The sequence below is a fragment of the Halichoerus grypus genome, chromosome 6 (assembly GCF_964656455.1).
Source record: "Halichoerus grypus chromosome 6, mHalGry1.hap1.1, whole genome shotgun sequence".
NCBI lineage: Eukaryota > Metazoa > Chordata > Mammalia > Carnivora > Phocidae > Halichoerus > Halichoerus grypus.
Window position 1 is genome coordinate 115,847,748 of NC_135717.1, and position 18,625 is coordinate 115,866,372.

At 42.4% G+C, this 18,625-nt stretch overlaps 1 protein-coding gene and 1 long non-coding RNA gene across 5 annotated transcripts in view; one reads left to right on the forward strand and one right to left on the reverse strand.

Moving 5' to 3' along the window:
* Positions 1-8,045: 8,045 nt before the first annotated feature.
* Positions 8,046-10,798, reverse strand: LOC118553899 (uncharacterized). Its single transcript, XR_004926266.2, has 2 exons — positions 10,540-10,798; positions 8,046-8,892 (listed from the first exon to the last, which is right to left on the reverse strand). It is a non-coding gene; the product is annotated as an uncharacterized LOC118553899 (long non-coding RNA).
* A 10-nt stretch (positions 10,799-10,808) lies between these two features.
* SPATS2 (spermatogenesis associated serine rich 2) overlaps positions 10,809-18,625 on the forward strand; it is a 138,112-nt gene continuing 130,295 nt past the window's right edge. For all 4 annotated transcript variants that reach the window (XM_078075955.1, XM_036121099.2, XM_078075956.1 and 1 more), the window contains exon 1: positions 10,809-10,981. The gene's annotated coding sequence lies outside the window, so the exon portion shown is untranslated. The remainder of the gene's footprint in view (positions 10,982-18,625) is intronic.

Below are 18,625 nucleotides of genomic sequence, written 5' to 3' on the forward strand. Positions count from 1 at the left end.
GTGTGTTCTACCGACTGAGCCAGCCAGGAGCCCCCATAGTATGTACTTTTTTTTTCTTCCAAGATTTCATTTAAATTCAAGTTAAACAATAGTATATACTTTTAAAGGATTGCTGGGATAAAGAAGCTACCATATGTAGAGTGAGCAAATATAACTTTATTTATTTTTTTAAAGATTTTATTTACTTATTTGAGAGAGAGAGAATGAGAGAGAGCGAGCACATGAGAGGGGGGAGGGTCAGAGGGAGAAGCAGACTCCCTGCTGAGCAGGGAGCCCGATGTGGGACTCAATCCAGGGACTCCAGGATCATGACCTGAGCCGAAGGCAGTCGCTTAACCAACTGAGCCACCCAGGCGCCCGCAAATATAACTTTAATGTAACACTTTCCCCTTTTCAGCCCATGTAAGGAAATAGGGCTTGAGTGTCTAGGGAGTTAACTGGTATGGAATGAAGGTTCTACTTGTAAGGCTGAATTTTCTTAGGGTTAGTATTAGTGTATTTTCTATTTTTAAGAAAATTTCCTCTTGATTTCTTGAAAATCACTGTAATGCTTACAGATAACAGTTAGAAGTAAATAGGAATGATGGATTGGTTGTGTTGTGGGGGTAGGGTTGTCAAGTGGTCCCTCTCCCTCACCCATTCTTCCCTAGACTCCCTCGTTTTTTTTTTTTCTTTAAGATTTTATTTATTTGAAAGAGACAGAGTGAGAGAGAGAGCATGAGCAGGGGGGAGGGGGAGAAACAGACTCCCCTGCTGAGCAGGGAGCCTGATGTGGGACTCAGTCCCAGGACCCTGGGATCATGACCTGAGCTGAAGGCAGTCGCTTAACCGATGAGCCACTCAGGCGTCCCTCTCTCTTGTTTTATAATTAAGAAAAATTCCAGCCTTTTTTTAGCTGTTTATGGGGAACCAGGGAAGTGGTTTAGGTTTGGCTGTTCTTAGGCTATAGTTGTAAAATGCGGCAGAGCTCATCTGGGCCAGTTGTGATAGCAGAAGTCCTCAGAATGAGACAACTCTGAGGGTAAGATGCATCTCTGGGAAGAAGCTGGGGAACTGCTAGTAAGATGGCCCTTTTCACCTGCAGATTCTCCTTGCAGAAATCTCTTGTCATCCTTTGGCAGATTCATTTCGATTAGGGAGGCTGTTCCCCAACATCTGGAGTCTCAGTCCTTCTATGCAGAACAGAGAGGTAGTTACACTCTCTGAGGTGCTACAGCATGGTGGTCTCACACCCAACTCTTAGCCAGGCCACACTGGTCACTTTAGTGTGGATTTGTTTTGCACAGGAGAAATTTTTGTGGGCATGGGCTGGGGCACTAGGTGAGAAGTGAGAAAGAGGTTAAAGAATGTTTACCTCTTAGTAGGAAAGACTGGTTAAACCATATTTGGATTTCATCTTCCTTCTTGTCCTGGCCTGTGAACAGGTACTGAAATTGAGTCCTTACCAGGATTAAACTGCCTGCACCTCTCCCCTCCCCCGACTCCGGGGACATCTGTTCATATGCCTAATAGCCAATGGTGTAGCCCAGCCATTTTTTGAAAAGAAAGAAATGGTACAAAATCATGTGACTTGAGAACTTCTGGAAGGGAATTCTGCTTTTGCCACCAACGCTGGGACATTATAATCACTAAGAGACCTTTCGGGGGATGTGCTTCCCAAAGCACCTGACATAGCAAAAATCAGCTGAAAGTAGAAATTCATTATAAAATAATTACATATTTATATAAACCTAAGACATTAGCAAGTGTGAGGTCTCCCTTATTCTCTACCTGAGCAGATTTAAAGAAATTCAATGATTTCATATTCTCCCATTCCCACAAATAAAAAAATGTATAGACCCTTTAAAGAGTTGGAAAGGAATTGAGAAGGCCTCTATGCCAAGTGCTCGTTCAGTGCAGAATCTTGAGAACAGCTTTCCTCAAAGATTTCCATTTCAGCTTTCGCTTCAGTTGGAAATCTGCTCCCTGTTTCACCTTTTGGGCATCCTTAATTGTTAAGTTCTTTTATTGGACTGAAATTTGCTTCCCTGTAATTTCTTTCTCGATCTGCCATCTCTTGTTACAAAGAACAAAACCCAACAAAAAACCCTTTCCTGATAAGAACCTGCCCTTCATCTCCTATCCCTCTAAATCTTCCCTTTTCCAGCTAAAACATTGCCTTGTTTGCGGAAGCGCTGTAGTTTAGTAGAAAGAGACGGAGAAGTGAGGTGATGGGCTGCTCCCTCCACCTCTTGTGGGAAAAGCCTACTGCTTTACCACTCTGGGCCTCAGTTTTTCCTTCGTAATATGAGGAAGCCAGACTTAGATGACCTTAGATATTGCTTTCCACACTGGATGCTGGGTTCTTAACTTTTCAGCTGAGGCTTGTGCTAAATGGTTCTGTTTTGTCATCTTCTGTCTGCCCTCTTGTGGACACTGTCTTGGGAAGAAAATAAAATATTCAGTTGCTTGAAGAACCATATAAAGGCCACCCACCCACCCCCCCACAAAAAAATTCACCTACATTAAACTGTTTTCATGTATTCAAGTTCTATTCTAGTCCTCATCCATAAATGTACATAATTAATTTTTACATAATTGAATCATATCAAGGACACAATTTGGTACGGCTTTTTCCCCCTCACTGAGTCACACGCATTTTATATATTCTTATGAAGGTATATATATGTATATATATATATTACTATGAAGACATACATATATTTAATTGAGATGTAATTCACATACCACAATATTCATCCTTTTAATGTATACAGTTTAGTGGTTTTTAGTATATTCATAAGGTTGTGCAACCATCACCACTATCTAATTCCAGATGTTTTTGCCTTCCCCAAAACAAACCCTGTACCCATTAGTGATCACTCTCTGTTCTCCCCTCCCCTAGCCCCTAGCAACCACTAAGATTTTCTGTCTTTATAGATTTGCCTATACTGGACACGTTATACAAATGGAATCATACAACGTCTCCTTTTGTGTCTGGCTTTTTTTTCCACTTAGCATAGTGTTTTCAAGATTCATCCATATTGTAGCATGCATTATCATTCTATGTTTCTTGTTTTATTTTTTCAAATAGCATATCATATTTTAATGCTGTATAATATTCCCTTTTTGGGAGACATTTAGGCTATTAATATATATATTTTTGTTGTTATAAAGAATGCTGCATCGATATCTTCATGTTTCTAATTCATCTATTCTCTTGAATTATTTCAGAATAAATTCCCATGGGTGGGATTACTGGGTCAAAGGGTATGAACATTTTTATAGGTCTTGTCAATATTGCTCTTAAATTGTGCCCAGAACTAAATGCAATTCTCAGATGTGTTCAGACAGAACGGAGTACTGTGGGGCTATTAAGTTCTCATGGTCTGGACAATATATCATCCTTTAAATCAAGCAGTCTAAGAATTTATTAGCTTTTTTTGGTTGCTCATTGAGCTTATAGCCAACTAAGGCCCTTAGATCTTTTTCTAGGCACTGTGTCTTAAAGCTATGCTTGCATCTACTCTAGGACCCAGGAGGCTTTTTAGGACTCCCTGACTTGAATTTAGTATTTCTTTCTTTTCTTTACCGGTAGGTGTTCCTAACAAGCTCCCGGAACTTTGGGTTTATTGCAGTCTTAGCTAAGAACTGCAGATGGCGCCTTAAGGCTGTCGCAAGGGTCAAATAGGTCCCTTCACTTTTTTTTAAGGATCTGTTCGTGGTACCACTTTAGCAGGTTCATTACCATAATTCAGTCCTCCCCTTTTGTTGGGAAGGAAAGAGCAACTGTGAAGTTGGATTTGGGTGTTGTTCAGGGCAAGCTCCAAATGAAGCGTGTTTCCTAAATGTCATTTGATCTCCTGGGGGACTCTGGGGCAGTCTGTCTCATGTGAGAGCTTTGCTTGAACACACATTTCATGCCACTGAGTTTTTGGCTTTTGAAGTTCACACCCTGAGAAGCTGATTTCTTGGTTTCTCTTCATGTTCCTTTCCATCTTTCTCTTGGTCGCTGTAAAAGATTGGAACATGTTCAACTACCTGGTTTTGTTCATTTGTTTTGTTAAGGTGGGTTTTGAACAACAAAAGGAAAAAATTTACATAGTGTCCTGCTGAAAGGGACTTCATTTCAATAATTTGTTGCTCTCTTTATTTTCATTTTCCTTTTCTTCCCAATTCTCTTCTTTCTCCTCACCTCTCATCCACCCTTTCCATAGCCCATATTTGCTTATTTGCAAACGATTACAACTTTTATCGTCACCTTTGATTTTTCTGGATTTAAACCTCACTGACAAGTTTCAACAGTGCCCTGTGTGGGAAAGTTGGAAGGGAATCATTTTAAATCCATTCTGTACCCAACCTTAGTCCCATTTCTGGGCTGGGAAAAGTTGTGGGGAACATTGTCCTCTGGGCAGTGACTGAGTTAGCACAAGAACCTGGCTTGCAAGCACCACTTGAAGGGATATTTTTCCTAGCATCAATAGGTCAGGCACCTTTCAGATGAATTAGTATAAAGAAAGGAACAGGTAGGGTATGGGGGAAATATAAATAAATGTCTTCTATTCATATGTTTCCAAGGCATAGATCTGAGGGCAGTGAGGCTCATTGTTACTCCTTTACCTCTCCCTCCATACCCATAACCACCAGTTTGGACTTGGCTTCTCTTGATACTTTCTTCTTTTCACTCCTGGGGTCCATGGCAGAGAATGTAAATTTATTGCTTTTCTGTGTAATTTGGATTGGCAAGCAAATAGCTGCTCCATCTGGGCACATGGTGCCATATTATTTATATTCAGTGACTGGGAATTCATTGCCTCTCAGCAGTTGACTTTTCTTGCACAGTCAGGAGACTGATCATTTTAGACCCATCTCCCTTCCAACTCTAATTCTTTTCTATCAGTGCATTCCTTGTTCTCATGTTCATCCCTTGGCTAATGTCACTCTTCTTTCCTGTAACTATTTTTCCTCTCTGCTAATCCAAATCTTTACACTTCTTTTACATTCAGCTTAAGGTTTATTCCTAAATGATGCCTTCACTGATTAATTCCATCTCCAGTAATCTTTCCCCCTTGAGTTCCTTCAGCATTCTTGTCTAGTTTGGACCATTCTATCAAGCATTTTCTTACATGTTGCCATATAATCATTCTCTGTCTCCTGTTTGTAAGTCTTGTCTCCTTAACTATAGTAAAGCCCCTTGAGGGCAGGGACTGTCTTCTCTCCATGCAAATAACAGGACATTTAACAATGCAAACAACAGGGCATGTTATTTAACCATTTAAAGCCTCCGCTTTCTCATTTGTTACATGCGGATAATAATGCCTGTATCACAGGGATGTTGAGACAATCAAATGAGACAATGTGTTGAGAATACTTTATAAACCATAAAACATTTTACAGAGGGTAGACATTATCAATTTTTTAAAAGATTTTATTTCTTTATTTGAGAGAGAGCATGAGAGAGAGCGCGCCTGAGCACACAAGCAGAGGGAGGGGCAGAAAGAGAGGGAGAAGCAGGCCCCCTGCTGAGCAGGGAGCCTGAAGCAGGCTTGGTCCCAGGACCCTGGGATCATGACCTGAGCTGGAGGCAGATGCTTAAATGACTGAGCCACCCAGCATTATCAATTTTTCAAACAATGGTCACAGACTGTATAAATGAAAGAGCACGCTTAAATTCCATGAATGAAGGTACAGCAAAGCAGTGTTAGTTATAAGTCTCACACATAGAAACAGAGTGACTAAAGATCAAATTCCGGGCCCCTGGCTTAGTTGATAATCCATGTGACGCTTGATCTCAGGGTTGTAAATTCCAGCCCCATGTCGGGTGAAGAGATTACTTAAAAAATAAAATCTTTTGGGGCATCTGGGTGGCTTAGTCAGTTGGGCGACTGACTTTTGATTTTGGCTCAGGTCATGATCTCAGGGTTGTGGGGTCGAGCCCCATGTGGGGCTCTGCACTCAGTGTGGAGTCGGCTTGGGGTTCTCTCTCTGCCCCTGCCCCTGCTCGCTCACTCTCTCTCTCTTAAAATAAATAAGTAAAATCTTAAAAAAAAAAGAGAGAGAATCTCAAGCCGACTCCCCGCTCAGCAAGGCAGGTAACATGGGGCTCCATCTCAAGGCCCTGGGATCATGACCTGACCTGAAATCAAGAGTTGGACGCCCAACTGACTGAACCACTCAGGTGCCCATCTTTTCTTTTTTTTTAATAAAATCTTTTTTAAAAATGTCAAATTCAAGTTTTTAGTGAACTTATAAGGCACTTTTGCTGAACTGAGTGTTTCAAATATGAGTTTTTGTTTTGACATTGCCACTAATTTTGTGATGTAACAATTCAACCTTTGATAATTTAAGGTCAGCCCCAGCCATAAACATCTGATACACAACTGAATTTGTCTGTGACTCATGTCTTTGGACCTCAGTTTTGTTATCTGTAAAATGAGAAATGCTAACCTAATAACCTAAACAAACCCCTTTATTTTTTTATTTTTTATTATTATTTTTTAAGATTTTATTTATTTGACAGAGAGAGACACAGCAAGAGAGGAAACACAAGCTGGGGGAGTGGGAGAGGGAGAAGCAGGCTTCCTGAGGAGCAGGGAGCCCGATGCGGGGCTTGATCCCAGGACCCTGAGATCATGACCTGAGCCGAAAGCGGACGCGCAACGACTGAGCCACCCAGACGCCCCTAAACAAACCCCTTTAATAGAACTTTATTTTTTATTTATTATTTATTTATTTTTAAAAGATTTTATTTTATTTATTTGACAGAGAGAGAGAGAGAGATAGAGAGAGCACAAGCAGGGGGAGCGGCAGGCAGAGAGGGAGAAGCAGGCTCCCTGCTGAGCAAGGAACCCGATGTGGGGCTCAATCCCAGGACCCTGAGATCATGACCTGAGCTGAAGGCAGACGCTCAACCAACTGAGCCACCCAGGCGCCCCTATTTTTTATTTTTTTAAGGATTTTATTTATTTATTTGACAGAGAGTGAGGGAGCACAAGCTGGGGGAGCAGGAGAGGGAGAGGAAGAAGCAGGCTCCCCATTGAGCAGAGAGTCTGATGTGGGGCTCGATCCCAGGACCCTGAAATCATAACCTGAGCTGAAAACAGCGGCTTAACCGGCTGAGCCACCCAGGTGCCCCTTAATAGAACTTTAGAAAATGAATGCTCAAAGAAACAAGAATCCCATACAGAAGTCTCTTAGAAAGAAAAAGTTTCCTTGGGGGAAAGCTGCATACTATACAGTGCATTCATTTAATTATTAACAAAGCACATTACCATATTAAATACTCTGGGAAGTAAAGAAACCAGTTTAACTTTATTTTACACAGTGTTACCCAAATTTATTTGGAACTGGGATAGTTTTTTCAGAACTATTTGAATTTCCATGAAATTAATTTTCTAAGGTATACAGTTTGGACTATTCATGTGAATATTCTTAGGTATTAGAGGTGGGGCAATCAAAGGGAAAAGTACACCCTTATGAGATGTTCTCTGGTGGTCTTCGTGCCTATCGTGGTTTGGAGCTTCAAATTTAGACAACAGAGACTTCTAAAAGATCATAGTCCTTAATCACAGTCATTCATTATCGTCTTCAAGATAATGAGTAAAATTTTTGTCTCTCAGACTAAATTCAGACCTTTCTTCCTAATGAAAATATAGAATCTGGCAATCAATCACTTCAGATACAAAAAGTCAACTCAAACAAACATATGAGAAAAATTCTGACCTCCAGGATCTATTTCAAACATATCAAATTAGGTCTTACTAGTATTTGCAAAATATATCTGCCAAGGTGAAGATTATGTCATGATTTATCTTTAGTTCTAATTTTGCCACTAAGTCATTAGGTAACCTGGGATAAATTAATTCCCTTAAGGCTGAACTGAGACATATGGGTGTTATTTCAAAATGATCTTCTGTAGTCCTTAGCAGTTACTTTAATCATTTCAGAAATTTGGTTATTTTTCCTTTTTCTTCAAAGTATATCACAAGTATTATATGTTGACTTTATTACAGCATTTCTTGTCCTCCAGTATAATTAGTAGATAGACTTTAAATAATTTGCAATCATTTCAAAGCAGGTAATTATCACTTTGTTTTATTGTGAAGTATGGCATACGAAATAGAAAATGTATATGTAAAGAACAATGATAAAATTAATCTTCATAATTTAGGTCCGAAAGATATTTTTGAAGCATTTATTCAGTGTCTTTTTGGAGAGATAGAGTACAGCATGGAAAATGGGTGAAGGTGGTCCATGAGCTGCAGGATCCCTCTTGCAAACCTCACTTAGCAAGTCATATATGTGACACACCTTCCTTGAAGGACTATTATTTTTTGAGTAAAATTCTTTTTTGCAGAGGAATTTGTCCCAAATGAAAGAACAGAACAAGGCCATGGCTAGGAAAAACAAACACACACACACAAAATTCTTTTTTGAAGGCACCTGCTGCCTCCCCAGGGACTTAGCAAAATGTTCCTTTTGACCACATTCAGAACTCTCCCTTAGAGACCTGTTAAATATGATATTCTTCATAGCATTAGATTTCCAGTCATGTTTTTACAGCTCTCATACATTGGGCCTAGGTATGCTCTTTAATTCACCTCCCTTCCACATATCTACATATGGGATATCCACATATAAAAACTGTCTCCCATTAGACCACTGGCTCTCAGGAAAGGCATCAAGTGTCTTTCCCAACACTATAAGATTTCCAAGAATAGACTTTATTTTCCTCCCAAAGAAACTACATTGGTTTTGCAGCAATAACAGGCCCTATAATGAAGGTGTTTCCCAAGCAACTTTTGGTAGGTGAAATCTGTCATTACGGAAAAGATCTTAAATCCTATTGGTTCAGGTCCCATTCTTCAGCATGAAGTTTCCCATTAACCAGGGCCGTATCATCCCATCTCTACTCTGTACGGGAAGGAAGAGAAATTGTGGAAGAATTAGTCATTCATCCCTGTGTTCCTACACCACTTTGCACTTTTCTGTTTCAACACTTACTACATGCTATTTTAGTTAATTATTTAATAGCTTCTATCCTCCTTTACAATTGGATACTCTCCTTGGGGATAATCTTGTTTTAGTCTTCTTTGTAAGTGACCCAAAACCTAAAACAATGCCTACCTCTCACTGGGTACTTAGGAATTTAGTAAATGAAAAGAGAGCCGATATTTGGACAGTTTGCTTCTATTTGAATCTTTGAGAAAATATTCAATAGTAAGCATGTATTTGAATCTTTGAGAAAAGATTCAGTAGTAAGCAACATATGATATAGTGCCCTAACTAGCTGGATGACCTTGTATTCTGTTTCTTTAGATCTGTAAATGATATGGTTGGATTAGATCAGGCATTATTAACCAGGGGTCAGTGGGCTCCAGGGTGTTTCGACTCTCCAAACTCATGCAAAGTTAAACACAAAGGACCAGATAACTTCAGAGAGATCTTACTCCATTACAGGTACTGGGACTTCAATAGCTAGCAAAAGCGTGGAAAACAAACATGTGCCTGTGGTGTCTAGCTATACACACTCATGTACACTTTCAGGCTTGTCGCTGATGCCAGTCCAGAGCCCCTTATGCTTTGGCCTCAAAAGCTAAGAACATGGGGACAGATTCTGATCAATCTTTTCAGTGTTAACTATCTAAATCCCCAGCCTCTGGCCGCTCCTAATCGACCACTAAGCAGTTGACGGTGGGGTGAGTACTTCACACATGCCCGACACTGGCTAGAAAGGTGCGCTGATATTGGAGATGGTTCTGCCCTGGGGAGGTTGGGAATCTGATCACCAAGCAAGAGGAGTATTTAACATAAAGATTCACCGGCGGCCCGACTGCCCACAGCCGCACGGAGGGATGCAGACAGCTGAGCAGACCAGAAAACCGACTCAGAAACGGGCTTAGGCGGTGTGTCTGGCGGACGTGGTAGAGAACCCTCAAGTGGTTCTAGAGGTTATCCTGCCCCCGACCCCGCACCGGCCACTACCGACTCCCAGAAAGCTGAGCGGCCGCGAAGTCCGGACGTCCGGGAGTTTCCCGAAGTCGGTGGCTCTGAAATGGCCTTTTGGAGTCAAACTTGGGTCGGGAAAGAGGGTAAGGCGAGGGGCGGGGTCAGGAGCCGCGAAAGGGAAGGCCGCTTGAGACAGCCGGTCCCTCCAGGGACCTAGAGATTAAAGCCCTTCGCGAGGCTCCCCTCGAGGCGTCCGCCTTCGGCAATCTCCGGGGGAGTTTCGGCTCTTTCCGGCAGTTCCAGCTCAGGCCCTCCACTCCCCGAGCGCGCTGTTCCCCCTCCTCACGCCGCCCCGCTCTTTCTGGGCCTGGGCTGTTCTGCACATGGGCACGAGCTCTTGTCTCACCTGTCCCCACTCCCATCTAGTTTGTTCCCGACCCACTCCTCCCACCCCTACTCTTCCTCGTTATTCCCAATTCCCGGCGACGCCCGAGCTCCCTCAACTCAGGCACGCAACCCGGCGGGCGGTGAGAGGCGCGAGGGACGGGGTCACGAGAGGAGCGGTAACCCGACGACTGGAGCCCGCCTCCCGCCCCGCGTCTCTCCACTCACAGATCCCCGGCGCGCGGGCCGCCTCGCGCCCCGGCCTTCGCGCGCGGGTTGGCTGCAACGGCCTCGAGCTCGGCGCGCCGGGTTCGCGCCGGCGCGAGCACGCGCCCTGTGCGCTGGCTGGCTGGCGCGCACGCGCCCGAGCGGGCTCCGGGGCGGGGCGAACAGCGCGAGCCCCGGCGAGGTCGGTGTGGTTCCGCTGGCACTCCGGCCCCCAGCCGCCGCTGCGATCCCCAGCCCGCCGCCCGGCCGAAGCGGGGAAAGGGGCGGTGGGGGCGGGGCGGCGTCCGGCTCTGGGAGAGCTGGGGGAGGAGCGCGGCGGCGACGGCGGCCGCTCTAGAAGAGGAGAAGGAGGCGGAGGAGCTCCTTTCCTCTTCTCAGACCCTGGAGCGTCCGGAACGCAGAGCCCGGAACTGGGGGGACGCGGCAACTGCGGGGGCCCCGGGTAGGTGAGGCTGAGGGTACTAGGTGGAGGGGTTGGTGGGGGACAAGGGGGACACAAAGGTGCAAGAGAGCGGGCTGAGGGAGGGCACGGGGGAGGGGGTAGTTGTTGGGGGTTGGGGTTTGGAGAGGAGGGCGACTTGAGCCCTTTGGGACCTGGAGTACCCAGATGGTGAAAGGCTTCGGGGGTCAGTGGGGCGGACCGAAACACACGGGTCCGAGTTGGGGGGGTTTCCAGGCACAGGCCGGGGAAACAATGGAGTAAGGGGGGACTCTGGTGTGAGCGTGTGTGGGGTATTGGATTTTGAGAAACAACGAGAGATCGAAAGGAATGAAAGAATGGGTCATTTGGGATGAGAAGTACAATGAATTGGGAATGCAGTGGGGATGCGTAAGGTCATCTGCGTGGGTGTCCGAGGTCCTCAGGATTTGGGGGCAAAGTGGGATTTGAAAAATAAAGAGATAGAAAGGCATTTTTGGAATGGGGAGGGGAGGACGGAGAGAAAATAAGGGAAAGGGTAGCAGAGAAATAAAATAGATGTGGTTTGGGCTTGAATTAAAGCGGAAGGGTAGATCTTGTTTGAGAGTATAGGGTAGGTGGACTACAGTGGCATCTTTCTTCTAATTTATCCAGGATGATTGGGTTCTTTTGGAAGGTGGATCTTTCTCAGGTTGGTCCCTCTGCTGAGCAGTACAAGCTGTTCTTTTAATAATTCGGTTATCATTTATAGTCCGTTTCATTGATGAAGCATGCCTGTAGTATTTATTTCTCCTATGATCATCAGGTTACTGTATGTAATTTACCTGTGGTTAATGAAGCAGGGGAGAACATATCACCAACAGTAGGCATCTTGCTTTGAGTTAGGTCAGTGATAATGCAGAGTTTAGGGTGTTTGGGGGGAGAACCAAGAGTTTGTTTTCATTTAGACTAAAAGGTGATGAATAGCCTTGATAAAATCGAAGTTATCTATACTTTGTTAGAATTGTAGTTTCTCACTGAGAAATGTTCATGTACCATCTGCTACTGGTTTTATGCTCCTGGGAGAGTTTGGGTTCTGCCTCAAGAAATTCTTGATGCTGATATCAAATTATCAGGTTGCTTTATACCTTCCAGTTTGAATAAAGGTGATTTGAAAATACTGTGGGAAAGTATTTCTGGGGTTATGATCTTTGCATTGATCTCCTTGATACTTGGATTTCCAAACCAAATATTGAGTGGTACTAGACACAAGATTGCTGACTTTGAAATTGTAGTTACCATTAAGTGTTCATAAATAGTGTTAATCTTTTTATTTATTGGGTATTAAGTTTTGCTGACTCACCTAAGATTTCTGGGAATTTATCCATTTATATTTCCGGCTAGGTCTTGGATGGTAGCATTAGACTATAAAGATCCAAATGTAATGATCTAAATTGTCACTTTTCGTATATCTTACAAAAACTGAACAAAGCAAGGAGTGTCTTCACTAGTGATAATGTGGCTCTTTATTGACCTCCTACAGTGGACTAGGCAAGGTGCTAAGTTTGTTTTGCATGCATTATCTCATTTAACTTAATCCTCACAGTTCTCTCCTATTTTATAATTAAGAGTTTAAATAATTTACTAGGGTCACAGAGGTAGTAACTAAAGCCACATTCGGACCCAGCTCTGTTGGATGCCTTCTTTAAATCTTCACTGCCTGGTTGTTGTACCTGCTTTATCCCTCCTCCTAATCTTGGTTGTAGTACAGGCATCATGAATTGGTTGAAACTTGGGTCTGATATGATAATGGTGATTTATTTTATTTATTTATTTAGTAAAGATTTTATTTATTTGAGAGAGAGGAGGGGGAGAGGGAGCATGAGCAGGTGGAGGGGCAGAGGGAGAAGCAGGCTCCCGGCTCAGTGGGGATCCCAACTCCTGGCTGGATCCCAGGACCCTGGGATCATGACCTGAGCTGAAGGCAGATGCTTAACCCACTGAGCCACCCAGGCGCCCTGATAATGGTGATTTAGATGAATATTGGGTTAGTGGGCTACATCTGTAGAGTTTATAAATGTTTATTACTCCTGTGATTTAACACATCTTCTGGGGTCCGGATAGTAGAGCTAATCTTGCTAAGGGTTTGATCTGTGAACACTTAATTTTCTGTTTAGTCTAGTGTACTGCTGAGTACTGTGCCTAGGTGGCGCTCTTCCTTGTAGAAGTCAAGGCAGCCAGTTGTGGAGTCAGAACCAATTAACTCTGAAAACAATCGAAAACTGCTGAGAGCTCAAGTGCCCTCCCAAGCACCTGTTGAGTCCACAGTTGGTACGGGCATTATCTCTAAATATAGACAGGATCCTCTTAGAAACCAGGAGTGAAACAAGTAGAACTGAGAGAAACAGCTGGGGCCTGAGGGAGGAGCCATAGGTTGCTGGCCAAAACATCAGCATAGCGCTGGGGGGTTTGATTCCAGGAGTGGCAAAGGGCAAAGGGCCTCAGATACTAGTGCATGGCAGGAGGGGAGGGAATTTTTATTTGTTGAGCATTTATGTATTCTAGGCACTGAACTCAGTGTTTTATATATATCACTTCATAAGATCTTCAAACAACCCTTACAAGGTAGATGTAAGCATTATCCCTATTTTTCAGATGAAGCTGAGAAAGGTTAGGTAACTTGTACAAATCACTTAATAAAAGCAGTGAAGGAAGTTTGTATATATTATTATTATTGCTGCTTGCTGTTTCCCATTATAGAGCTACAATATTAAACACGGGAACTTTAAGTCAGTCTTTAGGATCCACTCTGCTGCTTGTTAGTACAACTGATTATTTCAATATTGTTATTTCCATTGGAGACTGGAAGGAAGAGCTTTGTTTTTTCTGATTTAATTGTTGGGAAGGGGAGCCCATTCATTATTTAGTAAATGACCTCTTGTAGAATATAATTCATCTTCCTCAGTTGCTTGGTGTAAATCTGTAGCAACATGAAAATGGCATGTCCATCCCTCCTATTCTGAGGTCTTGACTTTCAGGTAAGTCATCTAGGCTCTGGAGGATGACATGAAGCATGCCTGTTACAGACTCTTACCACTTTTCTTGATATATTTTTGCCACAAAGGTTTGACCATCATTCTTGCTCGGTTACTTTTATTTATTTATTTTTTTTTAATTTTTTTTTTAAAGATTTTATTTATTTATTTGAGAGAGAGAGAGAATGAGAGACAGAGAGCATGAGAGGGAGGAGGGTCAGAGGGAGAAGCAGACTCCCTGCCAAGCAGGGAGCCCGATGCGGGACTCGATCCCGGGACTCCAGGATCATGACCTGAGCCGAAGGCAGTCGCTTAACCGACTGAGCCACCCAGGCGCCCGCTCGGTTACTTTTAAAAAGTTGTGGTAAAATATAGATAACGTAAGTTTACCATTTAAACCATTAAGTACAGTGGTATTAAGTACATTCACATTGTTATACAGCCATCACCACCATCCATCTCCAGAACATTTTAATCTTCCCAAACTGAAACTGTCAAACAATAACTCCCCATTCCTCTCTTCCCTCAGCCATTCCGCTGTCTCTATGAATATGACTACTCTAGGAATCTCATATAAGTAGAATAATAGTATTTGACCATTTGTATCTGGCTTATTTCACTTAGCATGATGTCTTTAAGGTTCATCAATATTTTAGCTTGTGTCAGAATTTCATGCCTTTTTTAGGACCGCATAATATTCCATTGTAAGGGTATACCACATTTTGTTTATCCATTTAGACACTTGGGTCGTTTCTACCTTTTGGCTGTTGTGAATAATGCTGCTGGGAACACTGATGTACAAGTATCTGTTTGAGTCCTTGCTTTCAGTTTTTTTGAATATATACTAAGAAGTGGGATTTCTGGGTCATATGGTAATTCTGTTTAATTTTTGAGGAAGTGTTGTTACATTTATTTATTTATTTAAAAGATTTTATTTATTTATTTGACAGAGACACAGTGAGAGAGGGAACACAAGCAGGGGGAGTGGGAGAGGGAGAAGCAGGCTTCCTGCTGAGCAGGGAGCCCGATATGGGGCTGGATCCCAGGACCCTGATATCATGACCTGAGCTGAAAGCAGACGCTTAATGACTGAGGCACCTAGGCACCCTGAAGTGTTGTTACTTTTAAAGATTTATTTATTTATTTTAGAGAGAGAGAGAGCACAAGTGGAGGGGAGGGATAGAGGGAGAGAATTTTCAAGCAGACATCTGCTGAGTGTGGAGCCTGACTCAGGGCTCCAACTCACAACCCTGAGATCATTCGTTACCTGAGCCGAAACCAAGAGTTGCACGCTTAACTGACTGAGCCACCCAGGTGTGCCCTGTGAGGAATTGTTACTTTTAAGTGGTGGTTTATTTGTGTTCACCTGAAAGTAGCACTTGGCCTTATGTTTGAGGGATGATGTTTCCTATACTGACTTTTTCTGTACTGTTCGTAGGACACTTGTACTGGAAGTGATTCAAAAGGAAATGATTTACCTAGTTTTCATGGCTCTCTCTTAGCTTCTGCCTATTTATATTTTTGTATCATGACATCTGGCAAGCATATTAAAATACATTTCAACTTAGCAGTAAAGTACTTTTGAAAATCTTTCAGACAATTCAGCTGATGAAGAAAATGGGAGTATCTGTTCTAAAGTGTGAAATATATCCAATGTGGAAGGAACCATTTGTTAAATATAGATCTTTCTAGTCATACCTGTAAATGTGGGTAATCATCTTAAAAATATTATCTGTATGTGTATTTGAAAAATGTTGTCAGTAGTATAGAGCATTTTCAGTTCACTTTGCTGCCTTTGAAATCCAGGGTACTTTTTTCATTTAAAAATGTTTTACATGTATGAGCTGCTGGTTACTGCTTATCTTGTGCATCCCTTCATTCACTGAAAAAAGTTTGAGTGCCTGCTATGTGCTTTAAATATTTCAAGAAGGTAGCTGTAATGCAGGAAGTAAAATTGGCTCAAGTCGTTTGACTCCATTTTTCCTCTATTTATGTGTGTATATATATGTTTATTTATATACACACACATATAAATATATATATATGAGTTCTAATGTACCAAGTATAGTAGATTGAAATAGCTGCAGACTGACAGTGGACTGCCTCTTAGGATAGGTCTAACCTCCCAATTCATTTTTTCTAAATGTCACAAAGATATTAATTATCCCTGCATCTTGCTTCTTGAGATTATTGTGTTACAAAGGGACTTCAGGCTCACATGCCATTTTCTGGAAGCTTCGTAAAAGAGTTAGCCCACACTTACCTTGGAGGTGGTCTGTTGGTTCTGAAATAGGGTTGACCCTTGAACAATGTGGGAGTTAGGGGCACTGGCCCCTGTGCAGTGGAAAATTTGTGTATAACTTTGGACTTTCCAAACACTTAACTGTGTATTATATATTGTATTCTTACGATAAAGTAGCTAGAGAAAAGAAAATATTAAGAAGGCCATAAGAGGTGGCGCCTGGGTGGCTCAGTCGTTAAGCGTCTGCCTTCGGCTCAGGTCATGATCCCAGAGTCCTGGGATCGAGCCCCGCATCGGGCTCCCTGCTCTGTGGGAAGCCTGCTTCTCCCTCTCCCACTCCCCCTGCTTGTGTTCTCTCTCTCGCTGTGTATCTCTCTCTGTCAAATAAATAAACAAAATCTTTAAAAAAAAAAAAAAAAAAAAAAAAAAAAAAAAAGAAAAGAAGGCCATAAGAAAAAAAAAAGAAGGCCGTAAGGAAGAACAAATACATTTACAGTACTGTATTTATCGAAAAAAATCCATGTATAAGTGGACAAATGCAGTTCAAACCCGTGTTATTCAAGGGTCACTGTATTTCTAAAGATTTAAAGTTTGTAAACACCTTATGTTTAAGTTACTGGATATTAAGGATTGGTCAGAGGCCAGCATTTTGCTCTCCATGTTCAAATCTACCATAGTGGTCTGTAAGGGGGTGCGTGAAATATATGTCATCTTCTACATAGATTCTGCAGGGTTTGAGGATATAGCTATTAGCTTAAAGGCAACTTCTATAGTCATTATCCTATGACTAATTTGTGGTTAGGGGTTACGTAGCGATTCGTACTAGTTCAAACCCTAAATAACAACATTGGATTACTGGTAAGAAGGAGGGATTTTTTATATTACTTAATTAGCAAAATAACATGATTACTAGCTGTGGAGTGTGTGTGAGTGTGTGTGTGTGTGTGTGTGTGTGTGTGTATGTGTTTACAATTGGCTAAAGGATATTTGGCCTGAGGAAAAGATTTGTGATGAGGCCATTATATGATTTAGATGAGTCATGATAGGTAAGTGAAGACACTGCCAGTGATGTTACTTCCCACTGACCTGTATAAAGGACTGGAAAGACCAAAGTGTACAACTTGCAGTCTTTCCTCTCTTGAGTACATGTGATATGTCCAGCAGTAAATTATTTGTTGCTGTTTTAAGGCTACCATCAGTAGTAGAGCAATACTTGTCTTTAAGTTATCCTCTTGGGGGGTGCCTGGGTGGCTCATTTGGTTAAGTGTCTGCCATCAGTTCAGATCATGATCTCAGGGTCCTGGGATCGGACCCCACATCTGGCTCCCTGCTCGGCAGGGAGTCTGCTTCTCCCTCTCCCTCTACCCCTCCTCTCCCCCGACTCGTGCTCACTTGCTCTCTCTCTCTCAAATAAATAAATAAATCTTAAAAAAAATAAATTGTCCTCTTGGTCTCTGATATGTGTCAACATGGTCAGCTCACTGTTGGCTCTTCCTGGTTGTCTCCTGTTAGCATTGATTTGGAATGTGCATCCGCGTGTAGTGGCAGTGACTCCTCTGCTTACTTTGTTTGGTTATCTTCTTAATCTTTATAGTAAATTGCCTTCATTGCCTACCTGCATATCCTGCACAAGTCCTCAGCATAAGGATCTCATCATGAGAAGCTCTCTCATATTTGATGAAAGCAGTGAAATGCATCTATAACTAAGATGGAATTACAGGAAGCTAAAGTATTGTACCTGAATGGCAAATGATACAGAACCACTACAGACTAAATCAGCTAAAGCTTAGATGCAAGCTTGATGTTTTGTTATATCTTACTGGTCAGTACACACTAGGTTTCTTGAGATGGTTATCTAATTCCTTGTTGACAATGCTTTAAACAAGGCTTAGTTGGGTAATTTTTTTCATCTCTGTCACTATGCAAATGTTGTATTTTATGTTGGTTTTTTGAAAGTTGATATATTTGGGGCACCTGGATGGCTCAGTCAGTTAAGTGTCTGACTCTTGATTTTGGCTTGGGTCATGATCTCAGGGTTGTAAGATCGAGCCCCGTGTTGGGGCTCCGCACTGAGCATGGAGCCTGCTTGGGATTCTCTTTCTCCTTTTACCTCTGCCTGTCCCCCCTGCCCTTTTCCCCCCTCCCCCACTCTCATGCATGCGCGCTCTCTCTAAAAAAAATATACTAAAATAAATAAATTAAAAGTTTATATTTGGGGGTGCCTGGGTGGCTCAGTCGTTACGTGTCTGCCTTCAGCTCAAGTCATGATCCCAGGGTTCTGGGATTGAGCCCCTCATCGGGCTCCCTGCTCGGTGGGAAGCCTGCTTCTCCCTCTCCCATTCCCCCTGCTTGTGTTCCTGCTCTTGCTATCTTTCACTCTGTCAAATAAATAAATAAACTCTTTAAAAAAAA